Below are 11,025 nucleotides of genomic sequence, written 5' to 3'. Positions count from 1 at the left end.
ATCAATATAATTTCGCACAGACATTTCTTGTGTACATGTACTCTCTACCAAGATTACACAAATAATCTGAATCGCCAAAAAATGGCTATCAAAGGGTCTGCCCCCCCCCACCCCCCCCCCCCCCACCCCCACTCTCCCGCCCGCCGGAAGGCGAAGTGTGCGTGCGTCCATAACACCTTTTGTCCAGAGAATTACTCGGTTTCTTCGGTCAGCAGATACTAGTATGCACTAGCGGATTCATGGGGGGACTGGCGAGCATACATTTTTGATAGCCTAAATTTGAGACCTCTTATTAGCCCACTATCATCAGATGGCGGGCTATTCGAATCACTCTGCGTCTGTGGTCCGTCGTCCTTTCGTCCTTCAGTTAACAATTTCCCGTTATCGCATTTCCCCAGGAAGTATTGGGGAGGTGGGGGGATTTTGACCAAACTTTGTCAGAATGATGTAATGGTACCCTAGTTCTTCCCCCATCCCCACCCCTGAAAATCAGACTGGCTCAACGATTTTTGAGTAAGTTATGGCCCTTTTTTACTTTTATAATTTACATAGATTTATATAAGGAAATAATTTGAAAATCTTCTTGTCCAAAACCACATCATCTACTGGTCCTTTATCAAGATTTTTCAAACTATTTCCCTTGGGTCAAATATGGCCCCGCACCGTGGGTCACATGGTTTATATAAACTTACAAAGGGCAAAACTTTGAAAATCTTCTTGTTCAAAACCACAGGGCCTAGGGCTTTGATATTTTGTATGTTACATCATCTAACGGTCCTCTACTAAGAGTGTACATATTATTCCCCTATGGTAAAATATGGCCCCGCCCTGGGTGTCACATGGTTTACATAGACTTATAATAGGGAAGAACTTTGAAAATCTTCTTGTCCAAAACCACAAAGCCAAGGGCTTTGGTATTTATAATGTAGCATCATCTAGTGGTTCTCTACCAAGTTTGTTCAACTTATCTCCTAGGGTCAACTATGGCCCCGCCCCGAAGGTCACATGGTGTATGTAGACTTATATAGGGAACAACCCTAAAAAAATTCTTGTCCATCCTACAACATTCAAATTTGGACCACATGTATAGTTTTGAGTGGCTAGATGAACCTTGATATGACTTAACCTTGATCTTGACCTAGTGACATACTTTCACATTTCTGTAGCTACAGTCTTCAAATTAGGACTACATGCATAGGTCTGTGTATCGAAATAAAGTTTGACTTGACATTGACCTAGTGACCTACTTTCATATTTTTGAAGGTACAGGCTTCACATTTGGATCACATGCATAGTTTTGTGTTCCGAAGTGAAAATTTTGACCTTGATCTTGACCTAAAGTGTAACCTACCTTCACATTTCTGTAGCTACAGCTTTCAAATTTGGACCACAAGCATAGGTTTGTGTACCGAAACAAAATTTGACTTTGACATTGACCTAGTGATCTACTTTCACATTTCTCCAGCTACACTCTTCAAATTTGGACCACATGCATAGTTTTGTGTTCTTAAATGGAATTTGACCTTGATTTTTACCTAGTACCTACAATCACATTTCTCAAGCTACAGCCTTCAAATTTGAAGAACATGCATTGTTTTGTGTACCAAAATGAGCTTTGACCTTGAAATTGATCTAGTGACCTACTTTCACATTTCTCAAGCTACAGCTTTCAAATTTGGACCACATGCACAGTTTTGTGTACCGAGATGAACTTTGACCTTGATTTTGACCTTGTGCTAGTCTTGAAATTTGGAACATTCAAAAATGGCTCAATGTCTGGCGCCAAGATAACTCTGTGATCTCTTGCACTCTGTGATCTCTTGTATTTTATGGATTATATCATCTGCACAGAAGTCTAGGAGTGCTGATGAAACCGCACTCGTTCAGCATTTTCAAATATACTCAAATTCCTCTTGTTATATTTTATCTAAGTCTTTTTAACTGACTATCAGCAGAAAAGCTATATTTTCTCTCTCTGAAAGTCAACTGGATCTCGAGGATACAATGAATTTATAGAGTTTGTGAGCAATAAAAGATAAGTTTATTAAGAGTTGTTGTCACCGATTGACAATAAGGGTAACTACAACGGAAGAATGTTAGTCATTTTAGGCATTTGGGGGATAATTCAAGACACCGAATATATTCAAATTTCAGAAGCTTTCCCTAGTTTTTTGATGTGCAGCGTGTAAGGAACATACCAGTGTCTTAACAAAGAGCTTCAGTGTGTCTTTACTTGATAGATTATCCAGTTAGTGTAGCTTAAATGTAGGTAGCTTAATTATATTGTTTAAACAATTCATTGTATCAAGTATCTAATAAAACAAAAGATTACACAAATCACGAAATCATACTAGGTCCATTTATCTATTTGCAACGGTGTTACCAGTTTAGATTTCTACCTACTGTTTCGAATTACATGTTCTTTCGGGGATAAGTGTTGTTTAAAAGATACTTCATCTGTCAGATAGAATATTTGCACACCAGTATTTGTAATTATCGAAATCTTTAACTTCTATTTTTTTTTCCAGACGAATTGTGGTCACCAAGAAACATGGCGGTCATCCTCCTGCTTTTAGTCAGGCATCATGTTGTGTAATTATGTTTATGAAAATGTCATATAATGTTTGCATATAATTAGTATAAAGTATACATTTTTGCCATTTTTCCTATTTTCATTTCGTGAGAACAAACGCATATTTTCAGAAACACATTGACAATACATATACGGTAAGTTTAACTTATCATAATGACCTTAATCTCGTAATCTAAATTGTGACTTTATTTTATCTATTGATGCATTGTGATAACGCGATTAAAGCGTCAAAATATAGTTTAACCTTCAGCCTGCTGGCGGCAAGTGATTCTGTCTTTGCGACCAGTGCAGACAAAGATCAGCCTGCACATCCGTGCAGTCTGATCATGGTCTGCACTGTTCGCTATTCAGTCAGTAAATATTCAGTGAACACCCATTCGAATAATGAATGGTATTGCCCAAATTAAATGATGGACCAGTCCATTTTAGAAATTTAGCGGGGTAAGGGTTAAGCTATTAAAAACGCAGGTAATGTACGCTACGTAAGATGAAATTATAATATATGCAGTATTTAAAGCGTGAAACTGGCCTAATGAGAAGGTCATTAGATTAACTCAGATTGAACATTTCCTATATGTCAACAGGCCCATCTCAAAATCCTCTTTTCCTCTTTGTGTGGCCCACGTTTTACTGTGGCTTATCTCAACGTTAGAGTCAGAGGTAAAAGATATTGTAAAATGTTTAAGAAAGTGCTATCAAAGAGGACAGAATTTTTGGCCGAGTTCTTTACATTTAAAGACTCTAACGACAGATGCCAGTCTTACAGGTCCACTGAATGTCCTGTAATATTTATGACGAAGATCAATGACATAGAACCTTCCTGCTTTAAGAATATCTTATTGCCTAAATACATACATACGAACAGATACGCAAAATTAAAACGCTACAAAGCCGGATGGGGAGGGCAGCATGTTCTACAAACAGTTCATGAAAAGCTTCCAAGAAAAAAGTTGCGTTATGCACGCGAAATCAACAGTAACTCTAAAATCACACAACTAAAGCATGCTAAAACTACCGTTTTAATAGCGTCAAGTATATATGCCCCCCCCCCACCCCACCCCACCCCTGAGTGCCTGAAAATGTAACATGTCGACAATTTTCAGACAGGAATTTAATATAGAACTTATATTTAAAGAAGTGCTAATACTGTCAACTAGAGTGACACTTTTGTGATAACAAGAAAACGGAAAAGTTAGAAATAAAACAGTAAGAGCATATCATTGTTATGTTGATTATATATTATACTTATTTTACTTTGTTAAATCCGATTTTAAATAAAAATCATCTTATTTTATAGGTTAATAGACATTGGTGTGTGTAGACGTTTCCGACTTTACTGTAAATGTTTGGAAAATATATTGGTGATTTCCTGCTAATCTTTATCTTGCTGGCTCGTCTCGACGAGCCAGTATTACGATAGGATTTTACTATTAAGTCTACCTAAAAGGCAGAATATCTCCTAAACCTGGCTCTCAGCTTTTTACTTTCATTACAAATGCAAGCCAGCAACCAAGAAAACAAAATAGCATTTCCTTTACGAAAAGTGTCCAATCGAAAGCAGGCTTACAAAAAGTGACCAATCGAAAGCTGGTTTACGAAAAAGTCATAGGCCGCAACCATCTTATATTAATGAACACAAAGAAGCTAAATGACACGCAAAGGACCAATCTATGCAAGGAGAAAATGCATCGATTGCCTGTCCCTTATTGTAGTTGTTGAAATTATGCAGAAAGATTCAGATTGCTCCTTTTCCGGAAAAAATGAATGAATATACGCCTCAGAACTATGTAGACAAGATCTGAAATAGTAATAAGGCAAAATTTCAAGGCGTTATCAACACAGAATACAGTACCCTTCGTTCATTTTCGGTTCTTCTTGTTTAATTTTTCGTTTTTTCCCTTCCTTCCTTTTCGGCTCTTCTCGTAAATTTTTTCGGTTTTTGCAACTCTCTACACTGGAGGTTCCCGCAAAAACCTGTAGATGTGCAAGACATAATTTCTCATCGCCATAGCTGTAATTTATATTACGCTATATGATATCCATCGCCATGAATGTACAAGAGAGAGGAAGTAGGTTTTCTTTTTAATGCTATTTTAGCAAAAAAGCAAGGGAATTTCTGGTAAAATGCTCACGTTCAGGCATTGAACACATAACCTGTGTACCCACAATAAACGTTCTACCACGGGCCTATCCAGGCATCACAGACCCTATAATTTTCACTGGCATATCACTATGCTTCATAACTGCCCTGTTAGAACAAGAGCTAAGCGAGCCACTTTCTAGCTTTTTTAAAAGAAACTTGTTTGACCTTTACATTAAATAGATTCGATATTGCTAAATTACTACTAGTAGTAAACATTTCTTTGTAGACAAAATGCAACACTGGTATTAACGCATTACTTGAATGTCATAAACAAGCCCGTAAATGTGCAAAAACTATGACTTAGCATTAGTTAAAATATTACAATTTTGAATATAATTATGATGTTATGACAAGCGTTTGTTTTAAAAACACATCAATTTTACCGAATGTTTTCATCTGTGTTAATTCAACAATTTAAGAATTTTGAACACCAGTCGAATTCAGTTCTCTCACTGAGTCTGTTAATGCCCGTGTTTATATGCTATTTATCACATACTAAAAAATAATTTATAGCAAAATAGCGCTTTAACACTATTTATGCACGATGGGTGGTTATACGTCGGGCATAATAATTTTACGAAGGCGCAGCCCGAGTCAAATTATTTGTACGACGTATTACCGCCCAAGTGTATGAATAGTGTTAAAATACGGTTTTGCTATAAGTTACTTCAATTGTAATATGCCTTTAATCTAAAACAGTAGATAAAATATAGTAGCGCTCTTTCTCGGTAACAAAAACTTTGACGTCACCGCACGTTAAGGTGAAATACGCCTAATTTGAAGTTGTTAATTTCCGTTTCGAAATTTTGTTTATTATAAAATTCAGTATATTCCTCATGGAATGCGTTTTTTACAGTTTTGATATTTCTGTTTTTTTTTTTTGTTTTTTTTTTTTTTGTTTGTTTTTTTTTTGTTGTTTTGCAATAGTTTCAAAGAAATGTGGCTATAAACTTTAAAATTGCGGAAATTGGCGTAAAGTTTCACATTTAACTTTTAGTTGTTTTTATAGACCTAAATAAGGAGAACACTAACACCACTAAAGTTTTCAAATTTATGTATCGATCTTGCGCCGAACATTTGTATAAGAGCATGGACACACTTACCACATTTTGTGGATTTTTTTTTTCACCCAATACCATCGTGTACGAATGAATAATATGTTTAATAATTGAATTAAATTAGTTTGCCTGTTGACCACTCCTATCTTTTGTTTGTTGTTTATTATACAAAGGTTACTTGAGTTAGATGGTAAATTATTTATGTTTGTCTGAATGGAATGAAAGAAAACATAAAATAAGTCTTCTGTTTGTAAAATGTCTGTCGTCTGCTTTTTGACATATTGAAATACTTCAAATAACCACCTTTTGTGCAAATGATTCACATAAGCGTAATTATTGATCGGTAAATTGAAATGTACATGTATCAAGTTACCAAAACATGAAGTGGACGCACTTGGTTGACCTTTGTATGACAATACATAATGAGACACAGCCTATTATTGAAAAAGAGTATACGTAAAACACGAGCTGCATGAGACAATGGAAATATAAATTTGTATAATTATAAATTAGTTTATTAGAAAGTTTTAACTGATCTAATGTTAGTATACATACTTTGATACTGCACTTTATACCAACTAATTCCATATAAATATATATAGATACCCTCATCACCCTTTATTTCTACAATGAAATAATCTATAATCAGCTGAAGGTCAACCTTCGCGGATAAATTGCGACTACAATAGTATAATGGAGATAACGATGTTTGTATCATATGACTGTAGTGCAGTTTATATGCATGTGACAAACACTGAAAATAACAATTGTTTGACAGAGATTACTTCTTAATTGTGATGGATAGTGTAGAAGGAAAGAGGATGAGTGATATCTGCCAACCTTGCCAGGAGGCAAATACATGTACAAGGACTAAAGCGGATGGATTATGCCGAGAGTGTAAGGAATATATGTGCCAGACATGTTTCCACCATCATCTAAAAGCAAAATATTGCAGAACCCATGTGTTGCTCGATTTATCAGAAGCAGAACATACACACACAAGTGGGGAAGATGTTGAAAAATGCGAAAAACACCAATTCGAAACTGTCCGTTTTTACTGTCGGAAGCATGACCAAGTAGGCTGTGGCGACTGTATGTTATTTAACGGACACAGTACATGTAATCCTGAATATATAAAGGATGTTTCATTGAACTTTAAACATGGGGAAGACTTTAAACATCTGACAGAGAAGCTAGAGACTTTAGAGTCAGACAATAAGTCTATAGTCATAAACATTCAGAAGTGTATGAAAGACAATAATGAGATGGGCAGAAAACTAGTTGATGATGTCGAAACATTTCGAAAAAGTATCAATAGTTATTTGGATAAAGCCCAAGCTGATTGCTAATCATACGTTAACAAATTGCATTCGAAAAATGATAATTTACTAAAAAAAATAGAAGCTGACTGCCAGAATGTTGTCTCAGAAATAGAAGAGCACAAGCAAAAATTAGACAGTGACCATAACCCGGATCATATATTGTTCATTCATTCAGTTATAGTTAAATCTAAACTGCAGCCGATCGAAGATACCATAAGCAAAAACAAGTCTTCAAGTAAAATTGACCATATTGCATTCAAACATGGTAAGCAATTAAGTGAAATCGTAACAAAATCTAATTGCTTTGGGTGTTTCGAACAGGTGCCTTCTCGAGAAATGGGCATTTCCTCAGGCATACGAGTTAACACAGCGGATAGGGTAATAGTGAAGAGAACCGGTACAACCACTGCTTGCAAAGACGCGAATTCGACATGTGTCAAAAATCAAAACACTCGTCACACTGTCAAAGGTATCATTTATTTTTTTTGTAGTGTTTCGTGCTGTTGTTTATTGCAGTTAATTCAAAATACCAGTTAATCTTGCGTGACACATTTAGACAATCGGGTTATATAAAGTTAACACGAACATTATACGTACAGCATATCATTATTGTAAGCCCGGTTTCATCTTTACAGTAATACCTATCAATAATTGCATATTATGCTCGCTCACTGATAGAAGCTTATATATTTACGTAACCTGCCAATGTGTTTGTAGTACTTTTCTGCATGTTGCAAATTATATCATCCGCTTGAGGAAAATAAATATATATGAGATATATTGACAAATTTGTCTATGAGGGTCAACCAAATTATCTGATGATGTGTCTTATTATATATTACAGTTTGCTTTCAGTTTTCAAGTTCATGTAAATCGTGAAAACAACTAATAAACTAGGCGTATTTCAAATATTGCCCTCCGGATTAAATTTTCGGTGGCTTATTCAACACTTTGCAATTTTGTTTCAACAATACGCTGTTCCATTGCATAATCATTTGCAGCAATTTTTTAAATGTTACAGCTTCTTTTTTTTCCCTGCATTTTACAGAAGCTTCTGGAAACTTTTGGATCTTCGTCAAACTTCAGTCCACTGATCAAACAAAAACATATTTCGTTGATCCATGTGAAACTATTTCTGTACTCAAAGCTAAGATTCACCACAAAGAGGGCATCCCTGTTGACATGGTAAAGCTGAAATTAATATTACCTTTCCTTGGGAAACTACTTGACGACAAATTCAGTATTGGGGATTATGGTATACAGAAAGGAAATACGTTGAACTGCTTTTGGAGGTTGGATGCGCCATCAGAAGAAAAAACATCATAATATCAGATCATTTACACTAAGAAAATATTTACAAGCATTTGACATAACACTAAGTTCACTGTTAATGTCTAATTATTGGTTATACTTGTAAAAGAATAAAAGAAAATGAATCTGGACGCTTGATATCGATATCACTTTTCCGCAATGATAATAATTACTGATGATCAAATAAACACCAAAAATCGTTTATCGTTTTTAGAAATACTAATCAAGGTTAAAATCACGTCATGATTTGTCTAGTCCAAGTCGTCAACATGAGTGTTTCATCTTTATGCGTTATTCTAATATGCATGACACGCTTACGCTAGAATGACGTCACGTTAAGGAGGAATGAGCCTAATTTGAAGTTCTTGAGTTCCGTTTTGAAATTTTGTTTAATGTAAATTTCAGCATATTCCTCATATAATGCGTATTTTACATTTTTGACATTTCTTTAACTTTTTTTCTCTACAAACCTTCAAACACGACTATTGACGTCCATTTTTGATGAACCATGATTTCATGTCTGCCAGACTGTTTTCTGAAATCGTTCTGTTCAGTCAACAAGGATCGATTTGCTTGTTTCTCATTATAATTTCATTAAAAATGTCTTTGAAATGGTGTATAATTTGTGGAGATCATTTTAACGTTGAAGTCGATATTTACGTTAAAGTGACGTCAGAGCGACAAATATGACGTTTAGTTTTGAATAAAAAGTTTGCGTTAATCTCATTCGTCCTCCACATCTGATTTACGTGGTGAAGATAAAAGTTATTTGTTGAGAATACAGAATCCAGGAACACTGGTTAGGTTAACTGCCCACAGTAACGTAGAAAAACAGAGCTAAAAAAACAACAAAAAAACATTTTTTCTTTTTTATGCCATGGATACTCGTATTTCTTATGTTTCAGTATTATGTATCGAGTATGTTTCTATTATGTGTCTCTGAATACAGGGATAACATTTGTACACACATCTCTGGAGAACTTAAACCTCTTTGCAAAGGATGGTGTTTCTATTTAACCAAGTTGCTAAATAAATTAACTTTTTTTCAGAGCAACAGCCTCCGTACAACAAATATGCTGTTTTCCCGCGGTTATTTAGGAGGATTCACTTAATTCGAAATCGGGGTGTCCGACTACTCTCCAAACAATCGAAATATTTCCAAAACGTAAAAATTGTAATACAGTTAGATAAAATAATGTTTCCTCGAACATGATGTTATAAATATATAATATATATAAGTGAAGGCTTTTTTTAAAAAAAAGTTGTATTAGCACTTTTTTCTGAGTTATGTGTCATGTTAAGATGCATATTTCTAATTTTCACCTAGTTTTACTTTTTTCGTACTGTGCCGAGGTTGGTCAGGTTCTGTTTACCCCAGTATTATTTTCTGAAGACTGCTTGTTATTTAAATCTGCTACAAAAAGAATACACCTATATTAACTATTAAGATATTTAGTTTCAGTTCTTTCCAAAAATGGCTATGTTATGATTCAACCAAATACATGTAGTTTTTTTTTCCCACAATAAAGGAACATTTTTATCTCTTTAATATCGAGGTTTGGTACATTTATTACAGAAAAAATTCCGAATTGTTGGTCATGCAAAAACAATAGAAATTCTTACGTAATTTTATTGAGCTACACAGCAATTTCAAGCACAGTCAAATATTGATGCGGAATGTAAAGTAAGTTACACACTCATTGATTTCTCTTTAGATATAGGAATAGCTACATTACATGAACACTACCGCTCAAAATATATAAAAACACTACTATAGGTTTTTGTGTAAATGATACAAAAATGTAACCATATACACATAAAACATAGACTAAACAAAACAACTAGACAACAAGACAAACAAAAACTCTTAAAGGAAAACAGTGGGGTACAACCTCGGAATTGTCTGTCAGTCGCAAAAACACCACTGCTGTGCTTAAACTTGCAAAAAAGGAAAAAGCTTGAAGGATATTGATTTTTCCATTTCTTTACATGAGCAACTCAATCCAGTCTACTATTATTTTGCTTAGGTTGAAATCTAATCAAGATCAACCTTCTGAATGGTGCTGAACACTAAAGTTAAGGTAAAAACAGTCGTATTCTTACACGATCAGCTGTATATCGATGACGACATAATCGGGGGTTTGCGGTCTCGGCGCTGAATAGGGCTGTCTATAACACTAACAGGAGGGCCATTTTGACCCTATATCGCTCATTTGAGTATAGTTGCTTGCTTGAACAAATTTCTTGGCTAAAGCTTCGAAAAAAAGGTAAGTAGGTCATGGTAAAGATTTATTCAAGAAATCTATTAAAAAATTATACAGGTGATCCAAATCTCTTTGCTTTAGCTTCAAAATCAAGAAAGAAGGTCAGGGTTAAGAATATTGAAGATTAGTATAGAAATTTGTAACAAAAGTTATGTGGTCCAAATTTCTATGCTGTACCTCCAAAACCAGAAAGTATGTCGCGATTTGGACTATTCAAAATAAGTATTGAAATCTGTATCAAACATACGTGTGGTCCAAATTTCTTTGTTACTGCTCCAGCAAGTCTATTTAAACCATGTTCCCTCTTCCCCATTGCTTCAACAAGTCTATTTTA

The 11,025-nt window shown here is 34.9% G+C and overlaps 1 long non-coding RNA gene across 1 annotated transcript; it reads left to right on the top strand.

Moving 5' to 3' along the window:
• The first annotated feature begins 5,868 nt into the window (after nt 1-5,868).
• Nucleotides 5,869-9,426, top strand: LOC123527953 (uncharacterized). Its single transcript, XR_006681862.2, has 2 exons — nt 5,869-7,585; nt 8,165-9,426. It is a non-coding gene; the product is annotated as an uncharacterized LOC123527953 (long non-coding RNA).
• The last annotated feature ends 1,599 nt before the right edge of the window (nt 9,427-11,025 follow it).

The sequence above is a fragment of the Mercenaria mercenaria genome, chromosome 14 (assembly GCF_021730395.1).
Source record: "Mercenaria mercenaria strain notata chromosome 14, MADL_Memer_1, whole genome shotgun sequence".
Taxonomy (NCBI): Eukaryota; Metazoa; Mollusca; class Bivalvia; order Venerida; family Veneridae; genus Mercenaria; species Mercenaria mercenaria.
The sequence above is the reverse complement of the archived record's forward strand: the minus strand, read 5'-3'. Positions and strand labels throughout refer to the sequence as shown.